At 37.5% G+C, this 17,472-nt stretch overlaps 1 long non-coding RNA gene across 2 annotated transcripts in view; it reads left to right on the forward strand.

Annotated features, from left to right (window-relative positions):
• Positions 1-3,859: 3,859 nt before the first annotated feature.
• Positions 3,860-17,472, forward strand: part of LOC128852066 (uncharacterized) — a 78,236-nt gene continuing 64,623 nt past the window's right edge. For both annotated transcript variants that reach the window (XR_008449676.1, XR_008449677.1), the window contains exons 1-2: positions 3,860-3,927; positions 12,917-13,516. This is a non-coding gene — a long non-coding RNA (uncharacterized LOC128852066). The remainder of the gene's footprint in view (positions 3,928-12,916; positions 13,517-17,472) is intronic.

Below are 17,472 nucleotides of genomic sequence, written 5' to 3' on the forward strand. Positions count from 1 at the left end.
TTAAGCCATTTTTAGCCTACCTGCCTAATGCACAAATACAGTTCCCTTGCAACTGCAAGCTGTAGTATTGTGTTTATAATTTTTCCCCCCCGATTCCACTGAGATACCAGGAGAAACTTGAAAGAAAAATAAAAAATTAAAAAGGCAAAAGGATATTTTTACATATACTGCCAAACAGCTGTGAGGCCTTCATCCTGGATGCCTTTTTTTTTCCTCCTTCCATAACACCTACTCAAGATATTTCTGTTCAGTAACAAAAAAATGCTCAACCTGAAAAATGAATTTTTACAATGTGCTTTTTTAAAACATGGCGATTTCAGTAAAAATTCTCACCCTGACTTCACAAGTGTAACCAGAAATTGTACTTCACAAATTTGATGAGGAAGTGACTTCCAGCTCGTTATCGCAACCCACCATCATTTCCTCACTGCAGGGCATTTTTACCCAAAGCACCAATTCAGAACTGTTACCAACAGATGGTTCAAGCCACTTTTTCACTTAACCATCATGGACACAAGCTGGAAGAATCTTTGAGAGAGAAATGCAACATTTATATTTGTAAAAGCTAGATGTACTTATTCTGCTATATGTACAAGCTTAAAGCCAAGGACTCAGTTCTCTAGCGTGTTAAATGCCCCACATTCTCCTGACACAAGTGGGGACAGAAAATGCTCCCTAGTTCACAGAACACAGTTTAAAGGACAAAGACTGTGTGTGCCCATTTAAAGTTTCCTGCTCATTTCGGTATAAGTGCACATTCCTCAGCATCTTGACTAAAACAAGCACGATTCAGATAAAATTAAAAAAAAGGGGAAAAAAAGATATCCCATGGCACTGATTTTATTTCATTTTTCTCTGCTGGAGCTAAGAATTAGAAATGTTTCTCACATGGTATTTGTATTAGTGCTTTGTGTTAACTTATCATTAACTCCAGTAAATATCAGTACTGTCCTTGTTTATAGGACAGCTTTATAGGGACAGCTGAAAAAATGAAACCAAATCAATATCTACTAGGAGTAGTTAAATGAATTAAGTTTAAGCAGTTTCTGTGAAAATCGTATTTTACAAAGAAATTTTTTATTTAAAAAAATGATTCACTTTAAAATTATATTTCATTTTATGACAATCTTTGTGAAAGGCCTAAGAGAAGAGTTAAAGTGTCTCATTAAAACTTTAATACTACAGGGTTTGTTTTCAATCAGAACTTATCGCAATAGCCTCTGAAGACCAGGGAGAGGGTTCAGTTCTACTTATCCAACTAGCAAAGTCAGTGATTAGATAATGTAAAATAGAGCAACCACCTCCAAGATTAGGGCTAGAACTAGGCATTAGTGAATGAAACCTACCATTTCTAAATCCTGGCAAATTCAGTCCCTGGAAGGTATTACATCAGTTTCTTTGTTGCAGAAAATACTAATTTTGTTAAATAATTGGGGGTTTTACCTGAAACATATTTTGATAAACTTTTTTACTTACAAAGCCAACACAAAAATTAACTCCTTTTTTTAATTCACAGTACCATTTTATATTTATTAACTGAATGCTCCAGAAAGTGTTCAAAATACAAATCAATGAAGTAGTAAAACACTAAATGCTTGAATCTACTTCAGACAATAACCTGAATATATGCTCCTTTCTTTATGAATACCTTAAATTATATGTACAGGGGTAACTGGCAATATTTTGCTGCAATATTTTGCAGCAAATCCACATTCAATGACAGCTTCAACTTTCACAATACAAATTCATCGGTTATCAACTGACACAAACTAACTCTTCTTTCAGAAAGCAGTGGAAAAGTGGTGGGGGAAAAGCCTTTTAAAAGTCTATAAGTTAAAACAAGTTTTTCCTGCTTTGGGCTTTAAATCAGTAATAAAAGTGGTTATTTAAATTACTTTCATGTCAATCCATCCACCATGATCTGCAGAGAGCTATTGAAGAAGACGAAGAGACAGACAAAAGAATATCTTCACTTTTGTTGCTGACAAAGCTGGTATGGTTCATATTTATCATGTTATACTAATATTCCTTAAAACTCATATTTTTTTCTTCATTGACTATTTCAATAGAGAAAGATATATGCATTATACACAAAGGATCTTTTATGTGCCAAAAAAAAAAGGATAAAATTTATGTATTTGAAAAAACATGTTGAGGAGATGACATATGACTAAGAGCCTCCATTGTAATAAAAAAATACAACAGCAATGCTTGGCAACGAGCAAAAGCACAACAAATGCATGATTACCCTGACTTCTCTAAGTAAAAGAGCAAGATAGAAAATAACATGAAAGAAAAAATAGATTCTGTGAATCAATTAAAAACCCCACCTGAACCACACACTTATGTACTGTATAAAAGTAAAACCTATTCAGGCAAAAAAAAAAAAATCACAAAAAAGTAATCACTAGTAAGATGTCTATAGAAATGATTTCCAGTGAGATCAAGAGCCTGCAAATCTTTCAGAAACCACTTAAAGGCCCAGAATGAGATGTGCAATACTTCTGCCTTCTGTCTTTCTCCTCCAGCCTTCCTGTGGTATATCCCATGTCTGTCTGTCTGTCTTAATTGTGAACTACCCAGCAGGTACAATACACCCTGCAAAAACCTGCAAGCAAAGATTAAGAACTATGTTTGCCTCCACTGGATGCTCACACTAAACCAGACTGACAGGAAGACATGTAACCTTTGCTTTCCTGTGGAGGACAAGTGGACATAAACAGAGAGATCCCAGTGACAGAGTAGACAAACTGCTCTTGGGTCCCTGTTATAAGGTTGTTAATGTTAAAAAAAACTAAGCTAACAAATAAACAAACCGACTTTAATTAAGGTAGAGGTAGGGTTGCTCTAGGGCGCTTCCTGGCAACGTTACTACCAGTGAAAGAAACAGGTAAAATCACTATTCAGCTGTTGACAAAAATCATTCATGTCACTATGCAGGCTCTAAAATCCCAGATATTCACCCAGGCTGGCTCCGTACCAGGAACTTCCTCATCATTTCAAGTACATGTGCCAGCAGTGCAGAATTCAGTCTCAGAGTTGAAGTTCTGTTCTCCCCACAAAGGATAATGTGTGACATTGTCCATAGCAGGCCAGGGCCATCAGCGGTAGTTGGATAGCACCTATTACAGTGCATAGCTGAGAACAATTATAATTACAAAAAAATAGCCATGTAACAACATCTACAGAAATCAAAGAGTAATCTTAAATTCGTGCAGAAATAAAACCATACATCATAAGGCAGAAGTGCTGCACCCTCTGCTTTTTCATTTGAAATAAAGTCAAGTTCCATTTCAGACAATCAAGCTCTTCTCAACTGATGTATAAAATCTGCTGCTAAGACAGGGGACTCTGCTGATAATCAAATTAGACATGAATAGGGGGAGGGACATTTCCCTCTGCTATACTCAGATTTGCCAAATTTAGGTATGTTTGTGACGTTTTAGACAGATAGAGCCATCCATCAGCATCTCTGTCACTAGCTTGGGGTTTGCAAAAATGGAAACAAGATGTTGCCTTGGAATGCATCTTTGCAAAATTCTGCAGATTAAAAAACATCTCACTAAAAGTCCAAGTTTCTGTATGCAACTAGAAGCTACCGCTGTAATATCAAAAGATCATATGAATGGTCATTTCATAAAATGTTAATCATAGGATCCTGAACTTACTCAGGTTAACTTTCTTATTATTTACACAGAACATTGTTAGGCTATCAAAACAGACCACAGCGTAGCTCAGGAAAGCAGGCAGTGTGCTGGGGGGTGGAAGGAATCAGCATTCTGGTGCAGTAATAAAGGTTTCTTTCTTCAATGATAATCAACTCTGCATAATTAAAATAGCTCAGACTGCTGAACTAATTTTCAGACTGGAGGTTTCTTCCTGTAGCAACACTTACACACAAAGTTTCTACTGCGGCTGAATTTAATCGTGAGTCTAATTACAATTTTAATGAATATCTTCAACACTGCATGTAAACTTGCACTTCATAGTCTTGCTATCAGTGCATTTTAGAAGCTTTCTGCATTTAATATAAAGGATTGTTCTACAGAGATGTTTATGGTAAAGCAGTATTTTTTAAAAGAAAGATTAAACTATATTTGGCAATTTTATATATTGTTTAAGGTTTATTTAAAATCACTTTAAATTTTAATATTAATATTTCAGAATATCTTTACTATATATTTAATTAAGGATGAGCATTTGGTCTGTTTCAAATCCAGTTCTAACTTCAGCATGATCTTCAGTAGTATCTGCTGAGCTTCCCTTCTTCTCTTTCACTCCTTTTTGTAAATACTTGTATTTACTTGTAGATTTCCTCACTAGAAAGCAGTACAAGAAATTCTCTGTTTGTTCATAGGAGAGAAGCCAGGTTTAATAATAAAGACTTAAAATCCACATCAATCAAATCAAATACCAATTCTATCTGAATTCGTCTGGTTTTTTTTTATGTAATCTAACGCAGTGAACTAAAAACTCAGTGGCAGCCTCACATAAATCAGAAGCTTCTTAATTAAACATGAAAACTCACTATTCATGGTGGAGGTTCTTCTTCTATACACAGTTTAGTTTATTTCATACTCCCCTCATATTTGCAGTGCCCAGACTGGTGTACCATTTACCTTACAGCACCACAGGTTGCTGGTAAAATAAAAGTGATCTGGTAATCTGGCAGGTCACAGATTATATCTCTAAGTCCTTGGCAGATGTAATAGATTCAAAGTGACAGGAAAGGAGCATTCTGCAGCAGTTGTTGTTGTATTAACCAGTACTGAAATCATCAATGCGGAATAAGTGTTTTTATGTTCCAGAGTTAAACTTTGGTTAAGGTTTCTTATAAGGAAGCCTACTCAGATGTTCTGAAGGTTTCCAGCACTGAGTTTCTTTCCTTCTCCCCATTCTACCTGTGTATTTCAATTGAGAAAATTTCTTGTTTGCTTTAGGATTTAAATCTAGCAGTAACATCTTCAATTACTGAGTCCTATTCCCTGCTTCTGTATAATAACAGAATATAATCACTTTCACACATTTATGAAACTTGACTTTAAAAATAGTTACGCTTCTTGTCCCACTAGTCCTACTGGAAGGTTATTCTAGAATCCCACTGGTTTACTGGTTGGAAACATCCTTTGAATGTCATCTATTAAGTTTCTGTACAGGAGGATTTTTCCTCCAGACTACGTCTCATGGTCCCAACTGCATTCACGGTTCAACACAAAGGCTTCCCTCTCCAAGTACCAAGGCTCCAAGTACCCAATATGTCAGGTAACAGCACTTAGACCTCTGACCAGCTGTGTCTCACATGTGGTCCCAGAAATAGCTGCAACATTATCAAGCAGACAGGGTGCTGTGTTCAAAGGAGAAAAAGATTCAGAACCCTGGAAGGGGTATATTTCGTAACAGATTTTAGAAGTGCTTCAAAACAAAAACATTTTTCAAGATTTGTTTTGCTTTGATTTGCTTCCTAGCTTCGGTTCAAATGTCCATCTAAACAAACGAGGTTTACTCATGTTTTTTTTTCCCCTAGAACTTGCATTTAATTTCATGAAGAGAAGAGTAAAAATTTGCTTTTTAAAATTTAGAAATGTATCTAGAAGCAGAAGAACTCCTTAACTTCTGCATTTCATGGATAAATTCAGACACGTTTCAGTGAATGCCAGTTTTCAGCCAATTTTACGTGAATGCCAGAAGAAAAGAGGTTGTTTTTTAATTTATATTTCTTTACTCTGAAAAGCTTCACCTTGGTATTGGATCATGTATATATTCAGCTGTTCTGTAAGGATCAGATATAAGAAAGGGGAAGAATATGCCCTATCAGACAAATATCTCCAATCTAAGAAGTAATACAGGTAGTAATAATTTGCCCTGCTGTCAGTGTGGAGGCCATTTTTCTACTTGATTAAGTACCAGTACAAAAATACTGTCCAGAGATTAAAAAAGAAAAAACAACAGAAAAAAAAACAGAGCTCAAACAGAAGAAAACTAAAGCTTCTCAGGTATTTGCCAGTGTTAACTACGCTTATGCTTGCAACAGTCCAATGATGAGGTGATGCTGCAATGGAAGGCACAGACAGACAAACGGCAGTTGGTGAGGAAGTGTGTTGTACCTACAATCCCATGTTGTGCAACACAGAAGCTGCCATAACCAAAACACTGGAGGATGCAGGTCTGTAGATGCAATTTCAAGACTAGTCTAAACTGATCTAACTACAAATCAGTACAAAAAGGTGCAGTTGCAAACCCAGATGCACGTTGCCACCTCTTCCTTCTGTTCACACAGATCATCTCACTCATCTAACAGGAAAAGGCAAATTCCTTAGGTATCTTTGTCAGACTGGCAAGCAGGTCTGCCTGACTGGGCAGCTGCACTGTGGCAGCAGAGCAGGGTGGCTGCAGGTCTGTGGATCCCAGCAACAGGGATAAGGACAAAGACGTCTCTAAAGGTGGAAATTTCTTGCAGTTAGGTCTGCTCAGGCTACCGTGACACCTTGAACTATGCCCAGAAATGTGACTCTGGTTTCAGGATAGCAACAGATACAATAATGCCTTTCTCCTTTTTTTTCTTATTATGCATACAGTGGAATAATGAAGTAACTAAATGCACAATGAGAGCTGGAAATATGTACAAAAAGGAAAAAATAAGGAAGCCTACACGGCACTTCAGATGTAGAATAATAGAACAGTTCAGGTTGGAAGGGGCTTCCACTAGATGACAGGGTCATCCCAGGGTCATCCCACTAGATCAGGCTGCCCAAGGCCCCATCCAACCTAGCCTTGAACACCTCCAGGATGGGGCATCCACAGCTTTCTGGACAACCTGTTCCAGTGCCTCACCACTCTCATGGTGTAGAAATTCTTCCTTATATCAAGCCTAATTCTGCCCCTCTCCAGTTTATACCCATGGACCCCAGTCCTGTCACTACAGGTCCTTATGAATAGTCCTCTTCAGCTTTCTTGTAGCCCCTTTCAGGTACTGGAAGGTCGCTATAAGATCTCCTCTGAGCCTTCTCTTTTCCAGGCTGAACAACTCCAACTCTCTCAGCCTGTCCTCATATGGGAGGTGCTCCAGCCCTGTGATCATCTTTGTAGCCTCCTCTGGACCTGCTCCAACAGTTCCATATCCTTACATTGAGGATTCCAGAACTGGACACAGTACTCTAGATGAGGTCACACAAGAGCAGAGTAGAGAGGCAGAATCATCTCCCTCAACCTGCTGGCCACGCTTCTTTTGATGCAGCCCAGGACATTGTTGGCCTTCTGGGCTGTGAGCCCGTGTTACCAGCTCATGTCAAGCTTCTCACCAACCAGCACCCTCAAGTCCTTCCCTGCAGGGCACCTCTCAATCACATCACACATACTTGCAATCAATAATAAGAGCCAAAAAGTAAGACGATATGCAGAAGGTGGTCTGATTTTTCACATAGCACTGGCTGATTCAGAGCACAAATATTTAATAGTTTTCAGGATCTTAGACACTGAAGTCTAACTATGAAACCATACCAGAAATTCAAGGACTGCATTCCTTGCAACAATGAAACACATGAAGTATGTGCTTTTAATCAGGGCACAGAAGAATATGAAATTACAGAGGGGGTGGTGACCAATCTAATAGATTTTTGCAAGTCTAATGTCTAACTAGGTCTAGATACGAAGCAAGATTGTAATTGAGATTTGGAACTAAAACTGAGAGTTCACTGGAAAATAAGAATTAACCCTGAACTACATAATTAGAATTTACAACCACAACTGTCCAGTACATAATAAAGATTATGGGATTATGAAAGGTAAGCATTTATCTGACACTGAAGTCACAATTAAGGGTACACAACAGAAGAAAGATGTCCTGGAAAAGGTTAGGGGACAGTAATATGAGCTGCTGACCAAGAAAACACCACCATCTCACTGCTCCAATACAGGTGAATAATCTGTAATCTGATTTTAATCAAGCAGGACATTCCTTTCTTGTACATCAACTCAGCCCATGCACCAACGAGTAGTTAGGAACAGGCAATAGAACACAAATGGGTGAAAAACGCAACTTACAGAAATAACTGTTGCCTCTGGGGAGGGAATTAGGCACTAAGCACATGATTGAGAAAGAAACTACGATAACACCAGTGAAAAAGAAGTAATTGTTGTTATGTTAAAAACACATCCTACATTCAGTCTTATCAAGCAGATAAGCCAATATGATTAAAGAAGAGTCTCAATCAATCTTCAAAATTCACCCAGAAAACAAAATTTAGCTCATTTCATTGCTTGAAGAAATGTTGCTCTTACCTTATGACAGAAGCCAAAAGAGGAGCATATAAGAGAGAAACAGATGACTGACTACACACACTGCATATTGTTTTAAAAATAGAAAAAATAAAAAAGAGATAAAAAAGAGGCAGAGATCAAGATCATCTTATTTTACAGCTAAGTTACATAGCAAGGAGCAGGTGCATAAAAAGGGAGCATTTTTACCACCTGCTGAATAAGGAATACCTGAGGGGGAAAGGAATATAAGGTATTTCAAATATTTTTCATGTATGATGTGAGAGGTTGTCATAATAAGTGAGGTATATATTAAAAAAAAGCTCATATCCATGCATAACAACAAAAAAAACTAACCATTTTTTCATGCTTATATGTGAATCCCAGTCAACACCCAGACATACACAAAAACACAGAAGTTTAATCGTATAAAAAATGCTTAGGTTTAGCATTATTTAGATTATCCTTTAAACTGGGGAAAAATCAATAGAAGATATGACTGGAAAGTGTAGGCAATTTTTGGCCGACCTACAACTAAGACAAAGGAAAATGACAGAAATATAAATCCCATATAACAAAAACAACAAATAGGAAAAACTTTAACTTAGCAAAGCACAAAAGCAAGTTGAGGTAAGGTGAATAATCCATAGGGAAAACTGGTTTGTGTAATAATTTAAGATGTTGGGACAAAAAGTTCTGACAATGAATATTGTTTCTTCCAAGTCCCCTTACTAGGGTTTGCTGGAAGGCATTGTGGAATATGGCTGATTCTGGCTCAGATTTTCAGGACAGGTCACCAGAGGCTTTCTAAATTGGTGGGCAGTAGATTTTGCCAGTAATCATCTCAAACACCCATAGCTTTCTCCAGGGTGCAAAGTAAGCTGGATCAGGTTTCACATTTAAATTAATTTTGCTTTATGCAAAAGTGGCTGGAGTTTGCAAGTTTTTCTGCTTTCCTTTGCTGGAGATGAAATATTACTTTCTGCCACTGTACTTCTCATAGTCATTCTCTCCAGCATCTCAGCCTACCTACATGACTGGATCTTTTCTACCTCTACCACAACTCTTCAATGTTTCATTCTAATTTTTTCCTACCCGAGTACAGTTCTATTCCTGTCATATTTACCCAGTTCTGAGATCCCATCTGCTTGGCTATATATTCTTTAACAGATACTGTTTGCTATGTGCTGACCTAGTTCAAAGTTACATTTGTTCATTGATTGTTCTGTACTCCACCTTCTCCTGTTGTTTATTTCAACAGCAAATCGTATGAGTTTGAAGGTAGTTATTTCAGCTAAAGCTTTTTTATAGATTGGGAACAGCATAAATTCAAGTATTGATCCACGGGGACCCCATTTAATACTTTACCTAAATTTAAATACCTCCACTTACAATCATTCTTTATTCCATATATGTAACCACTGAGTTATTTATCCAAATTCATATTACTCTACCTCTTGCATCCTCGAAGCTCTTTACTGTAGACAATCTTGTGACGAACGTTGCTGCTTAAATATATCACATTATATCCCTGCAGTGTACATTTGAAGTACACTATGTGTACAAGTCTGACATTACACATGTTGTGCCACCGACTGAGTTTTCTTTTGCTTATGCTTGCTTTATTTATCAGAAAAGGCAATCATTCTGTTCCTGCAGTGGCAATCCTGTTCTTACATACAGGAAAAATGCAGTGATCAGGAGACTGACTGCCATTTTTTGGCTGTTCTTTCTACCATGGGGGTTTAGTTGCCCTAGGTAGTACACCCCAAAGTGTCATCATCAACGCAATGCCTTACAGCCATATCTCAAGCTCCTCCCAAGCTGCATGTTGGTTTTGAAAGCTCTATCGTTCCCTACTCAATGGAGAAGTTTCACAGGGCATTAACACAGAGCCCACATTGAGCAAGCAGATCTCATACCACATGAAGGTCCCAAAAACCTGCAACTCTACAAGTCCTGTGCAAGCTAAGGTAGAGACAAGAGCAATGAGAAGAAACCTAGCAAAAATTTCCATGCTGGAGGGGGGCAGAAGGGAATTGTTTTGTGACAAGTCAAGCAGAGAAGCAGGTCTGATGCACAAGGTTAGTGTAGTTGCCCTTTCCATACCATGCTCCCAGAGGCTGGCACTTTCCTCATTGGAGGGGAAACTATGCAAGACAGCAGAAGCATCTCAGCATTTTAAGGTTCTCTTCCCACCTTTACATGGTTCTTGTTGAGAAAAAACATCCCTTCTCCTGCCCTCTCTAACACTAGGCTTCATGGAGAGGTTGGGGATCCTAACAACTCTTTTAAGCTTTTCCAAGATATTGGAGAAACCCAGGGCCTGAAGGAAAAGCAATGATGAAACTAAAGTCAGCAATACTGAAACAGAGAAGAGGGAGAATGATGGAGAGGGGAATGTAAGAGTCTCTGGATCTAGACATGTAACTGACGTAGAGACTACATCATTTGTCTCTCAGAATAGATGCCAGGACTGAGGACAGGCAGCTGTCAATTCCGCTGCTATAATATGAAGGCTGGGAGAGACTTAGAGTTAATTATCATTTTGGAAGCCTCACAGCATCCGACAGACCAAAACAGCTGATAACTCTGTCAGACCAACATTCTGGAGGCTAGACAGGGACATTCAAAATCAAAAGGCACACTAAAATAAGCCAATACATCTAAACATTTGAAACATATGCACTTACATTATATATATAACTTATTCTTATATATAAATGCACGTATGTACACACATACTCACTAAACTCACAGATCTTTGGAGGTCTGCCTGTAGAGTTTTAATTTTTGGATTTGGCTATTCTGCGCTTCTAATGGGGTTAACTGTTAATGAAGTTATCTGTTATTGTGCTAAGGGCAGAGTTGTAGAGTTCAATGGAACAAAATAGGACCTTCTCTTCCTGCTAAACACAACTCAGTTAGAAGCTTGGTCTTATTACTTTAAATGTGGTGTTAGGTAATTATGTATATTTTTTCTGTCTTTGTCTGATACACCATCTGATGCATACCACCCACCACCATTTCCAAATTCTCCTGTTCACAGCTGAGAGGGCACCTGGACTTGCATCAAATCAGCCTATCCTGCCCATTTAATATCTTTTCAAATAATCACCTTTGCATTTTTTCCATGCCACTGCCCATTCTTGGAGCAGTGCCCTTAAGTATCTGCAAAATTGCCTCATTATCCTTCTTTGAACTTTCTTTGCATCCAAGCTCTGCTGAGGTTGGGAGGGGAGAAGAAAACAACAGGAAGCAAGAGCAGGTCCAATGCATGTCACATTCTGCAGAGCTGCAGCAGAGGCAAGCAAAGAACAATTTTGCTGCTGTTCAGCAAGTTGAAGGATTTTTTTCCCCAGTATCCATGAAATAATTCTACATTAAGTTTAGTTATAATGCCATGACCCTGGAGAAAGGACTTGGCTCTTAGTCAAGTGTTTTTCATATTCAGTTTCACTTTCCTGGTATAAAATATTTAAGAAAACATAATTCTCCTTAAAATAATTCTATAAAAAAGTCATCACATTCTTGTCCTTTTTCATATGTAGCAGAATCAGACATTTCATAATGATTTCATCTAGCACAAATCTTCGGCCTCCCTTACGCTGTAAGTGATCAGTACTTGTGAAAGCCTACAGAATCTATACCAAAAAGCAAACCAATAAAAAGAATAAAACTTCTTAAGGCATTAAAAACCCATTTCATCTCATCTGATTGTTTGTACTGTCACCAGCCATTGGAGAATGTGAATGTTTCTGCATGAAACAAATTAGCACTAATAACTCTCTGGTAAACCATGTGGAATTTCTGTTCCTTCTGTCTGTTTAGGCTGGGGAAAAGCTCCTCTCTTGTTGAGATTTTAGAAAATTATGATTAAGAAGAGCGAGTGCTTGGTGTTGTGATTGGCATTCTAGTTTTGATGAAAAGACTTTATCAGATGGAGAGGTTTTAAAGCCTTTCTTATAGATGGTTAGTTTCAATTCACCTAATCTCCTCTGGAAGTTCATTCCACAGCCAAGATCTTTGTCCTCATCCTTTACATGTGCTACTGCATCAGGTTTATGATGCATTAAAAGAAGAAAAGAAAAAAAAAAATAAGACGCTGCAATGAATCTCTAGAAAGTGAAAAATGGTTTAGCTAAGAACAAAACATCGCAATTTTTGTAGTTCAGGGAGTTGGGGTTTTTTTTAACAAGTAGAATTTATTTCATTTATTGAACTATTTCATTTGACTTTTTAAATAAAGATTTTATATAATTCAAGTTTTATATAACCTAAGTTTTGTCCTACATAAGTTTCATAATAAACACATCATGAATAGTTAAGTGTATTAAATCCTTATTTTCAGTCCAGTATTTTTTATATTTATAATATATATATATGGGAAGCAATCAAACTAAATTAATGTTTAAGAAAGATCTTTAATGCTGCTGTCCTGAATATGCAGCAGTGGAGGATGCACGCAGTGAGAAAGTTTTTCCGTCAGTAGCAGTCACAATGTTTGGACCTTTCCCGAAATTGGTACTACAAATTCTACCATATGGCTGCCCAGCTGGGCAGTCTGTGAAACTCAAAGTAAGTCACTGGGTGTTTTGGGGTTTGGTTTTGTTTGTGTGTTTTTTCATTTTTCCTTTTTTTTTTTTTTTTCTGCATTGCCAAGGAGGCTCATTGATTTTCCGCAGGCTGGCTACAGCAGAGCCTGGTTTTTTCTGCTCAATCTATTATTAGGGAGGTCATGAAACCACCTGATGTCTGATTTCGACAGAGAAGGAGAAAAAAGTTTGAAGAGACTGCTAGATCCAATACTTCCTGACTTAGCAGTGTGCACAGGAACCAAAAGGATCCAGAGATGACTCTTCTCCTGACGTCACCAGCAATATCCCCTTTGTATTAAGTGAATTAAGAAGGCAGTATATTTAGCAGCTGAAGTCAATATTGACTGCCATAAAGAAGAGTTAATAATTCCGCTGTCCCTCCAAAAGTGGTCACAAAGGACTTTGTTCAGTCCCACAGAGGTTCTTGAAAAATTAAGTACCCAGAAACTTGGGTGAAACAACTTCATGAAACAAAGTCAAGTCAGCAGATTACTGCAGGGAAATGAATTATTCCCTGACAGAGTGCTCTGCTGGTGGTCTTCCTCCTACTCACTTGCCTCTCAACACGTCAACCTCTGTTCTACCAGCGAAAAACCGTCCCGCGAGGCCCCCAGGTACAGCCCTGTGATGCTTCACAGGAACAATGCCCACATCCATCCAGAGAGGTGAGTCCCATGGCAATCTTCTTTATTAAAGTTCTCATTTTTAGAACTGTTAGAAAAAAAATACTTAAAAAACCACCTCATTCTTTGAAAGTAATTAACCTTTTGGAGAATGATCATGGTGCATTTCAAAAGGTCAACAGGTAAAGTACAAGCATTTAGGCTTAGCTCACCAGGCAATGAGTACTCCCTTGGAGACCACAGTGTATTGAGTCAAGTCTTGGGTCAGTTTTAGTGGTTTTCAAACACAGATCACTTTGCTGCAGTAAACAGTAACTTTCTTTTTTTTTTTTCTGTATTTTAGTACAATACTTTACGTCCAGACTACATTAAAGGGTCATGCACAAAAACATTTCTGTGTATGCCAAGGCATTTTGTAATGTTAACATTTGCTAAGACCATCTATTAGCATTTCTCAGGCAAAGTGGCAGAGACACCATTGACCTCATGAATGTAAATGGATGCTCAAGCCACAGCTGGGAATGCGTAGCTCAGAACATCAAGTAAACAACAGTAACTTGACTTTAAGGTAAAAACTAAAGATGAATCTCTGTACTGGAATTTCATACAGAATTACTATTTATACATGTTTTTCTGTTTTGAGAGGTTCTAGCTCCTGTTCATACAGGAGAAATACACCCCAAATTACTAAATACTACAGACATACCACTTTTACTATTACTTCTGCCTTTTTATTTTAGCTTCTCTGTAGCTTTGGGGGTTTTTTAGAGAAAAGTAAACTACAAACTTTCCTACTTTGGGTTTTTTTCTTACAGTGCCTTTCCTTGTTCTATTTTATATATACTGGTAATTGCAACCATTCATCGAATCCCTTCATTACTTATTACAGCCAACAGCTGAGTTGTTTACAGAGTAGCAAGTTTTTTTATTGGGGACACTGGAGCTTCCTTAATAAATGAAGCTTTACCCCTCCAGATCAATTACTTGGGAGAGCTTTATTTCAACCTGGTTAAATGCTAGACCACTATTTCCAGCAAGAATCTACCTGTGTCCAAAAAGGAGACAGTCCCCTCTCTGGTGTTAACCACCATAACATCAGTCCCTAGATTTATTCATTTAAGTATTACTTAACCTGAGGTTTGTCTCTGTTCTTGATCAGATTCTTAACCCCACCCACTATTTGACTGAATCCATTTATTTCAGTGGTATTATGTTCAGACAAAGAAAAATCTTATGAAGTACAAGTGATGTGCAAGCTGGTGGCTTAGCAGTAAGGTTATTAGCATCCTTAGCACTGACAGTTCTGGTTCTGGCACTGTTTTGAATTTTCATTATTTTCTTTCTTCCATTTCATTTTAGCCCTTTAATCGCCCTTCAGCCATGGAACACGTTCTTCATTTAAGATGTGCTTAATAGAGTAGCTTTGGAAGAATATTTTGTATTATCATTTCATAGGGTTTTTTTTAAAATGTATGGTTCAGTATAAATTAATCCTTGCTTAAGTACTATGTGGCTCCATGGGGCATTTTGATGTGGCCAACTTTAATGGTTCAAGATTACCTGTCATGTCCTTTCTCTCTCCTCTTGTTTATCTCCCGGAATCACATTTTAATTAAAAAGGCTCTTTCAGGACAAAGTCCATGTCTGTACCAAGAACAACAGGGTCTCAGGCATCAAAAGCATTTACAGGTGTTACAGTACATTCCAGGAATTTCTGTGTGAGCATATTTTAAAATTAACAGGTTACATTTTATTACTGCTAAATGGTTGATCTCATCATTTTGCAACAAATTATTTAGTATGGTTCTTATATACATTTTTTAGTCAGCAGAACTTAGCAGCAAAAACATGGTTTGAATCTACCAAATTTCAAACTGCATAATAAGCATTGGAGATGAAAATCATTCAGCAGTGACTAGTTTCCGAATTAATTACTCAAGTTAACTATATAAATAATCAATTCTGTCTCCATAGTACCACTTTCAGACTTCTTTCCCCGATGAAGATTATTTTAGCGGTGGAAAAAAATATTAGCCTAGACTCAGATTTTCATATTTTTCTTTTTTTTTTTTCTGATTTAGAAAGGGGTGGGGGGGGTGGAAGAGTTATATTTTCTCAGATTTGGTTCCCTAGTCCAAACAAGTGAATGTCTTGAGATTCCCATATGTTATAGAATTCTCTGTCTCTCCATTTAGACGAAAAGAGTAGGTGTTCATTGAAACTACATTGTCTTCTACTTAATTTCCATTCACTGGGTAAGGGGGTTATATTTGGCCTTCTAGAATAGTGGTGCAAAGCCCTTACAGCAGAGGTCCATCTAGTACTGGCAGTATTCTGTTTAGCCAGCAGTATGAAAACATGTAGTGTTCCTTTCCCAGGATATTTTTGAGCCTCCACATATTTGTTATTGGATTTGAGTGGGTTTTGCCATTAATTTGCCTAGTGACGGTATAAACCCATTAAGTATATATTTCTTTATGTAGGCAGAATACATAATATAGACACACACATATATACAGACATATCACACAGATACAAAATTTGAGACAAGGCATTTCACTATGCATCACTTTTACTTCGGATTGAATATGCTCCATAAAATTAAGAATCAAAGCCTGGTGGTTTACTTAGGATTGTTCCTGGATTCCTTAAAATCAAGTAATCAAAACTGACATTTGACAAGTTGCCTTAAAAAAAATATTTTTAAACTTAAAAATGTTTAATATTCTAATACTATGGTAATGAACAGAGATGCTGAGAGCTTACATAGCGTGACTACTCAGTCATTATTTTGTAATGACTCCCTAAATCTTCTTTTAGCTAATAGACGTTGCCCCACATTGTTGAACACATGAGTACTTCAACTCTATACAATATTGTACCAGTGGGCGAGATCTTCACATCTAAAGCGTTATGAACAATACCCGTGGCTATTTTCATCTCATAGTAAAGATTTCCTCTTGTGAAAGTTCTAGCTACGAACCGTTAACAATGATGTAGCAGTAAAACCTGATAAATGAATGCACAGGGTGCTTCACCGATAAGCAGGTTTCATTCCCAAGTGTGAAAGTGGTGTCTGAGGGTAACTTTAATATAAACGGGAGAGCAGGAGACTGGAAAAGCACTGAAGATGGTCTTGCCTTTGATCTATGCTGACCATTGGATCAATAGCTATCTTCAGTAGAGGCCCTTTACAGGAAGCTAGCTGCCACAGTGCTGACATTTAACCTGTGTCAGATGGTACCACGTGCACATGCAGAAAACTTCAAGTTTAGAATTGGAAGAGATGGAAAAGGAAAGGAAATTCGTAAGCTAAACAGTAACTCTTAACTGGAATTTTGAGTAGCTGAGTTTCAGACAAAAGTCACTTACTGCAACAAGCCAGTGAATTTGAAGATAAATTTAATACTACATTTCAGAAGTTATGTGTAGTTATGTTATGGTGGTTATGTGTATTTGGCATCACTGAGATAGAGAAAACAATGCACATCTGCATAGACCTCACTATCGCTTGGGGGAATCTTATATTCATTGATTTATCTTAAATTTCCGTTGAATCTCACTTCATTCCAAATAGGTTGCCATTTCAGCTAATTTAACTAGAATCCCTCTCAAATAACGAATTTATCAAGCTTGGAAAATGCACTACTTGTGTTGTTTATATTGCCTGCCTCAGCTGACAACCCTCTTTACAACAGTCAGTACTTTTAACACGGTAGCGTGATCAGAAAACACTGAATGCATATCCAGAGAATTAATAAAAAAAAAATCAAGACTGTTATCTGCATGTAGATATAAAATTCTTTTGTCTCCAAAGACACTGAAGAAGTAAAACCAGATTGCACTTAAAAGCTAGATAACTTCACTGTCTAGAAGCAACCTACAGCAACTCTGTCTAGAAAACCCTCTGGATAAATGGATTTCTGATATTTTCATCATAACAAAAGACATTTCCCTTACTTCAAGAAAGTTGTAGTGTGAACAGACAAGATGAAGAG

This window comes from Cuculus canorus, chromosome 4 (genome assembly GCF_017976375.1).
Source record: "Cuculus canorus isolate bCucCan1 chromosome 4, bCucCan1.pri, whole genome shotgun sequence".
Taxonomy (NCBI): Eukaryota; Metazoa; Chordata; class Aves; order Cuculiformes; family Cuculidae; genus Cuculus; species Cuculus canorus.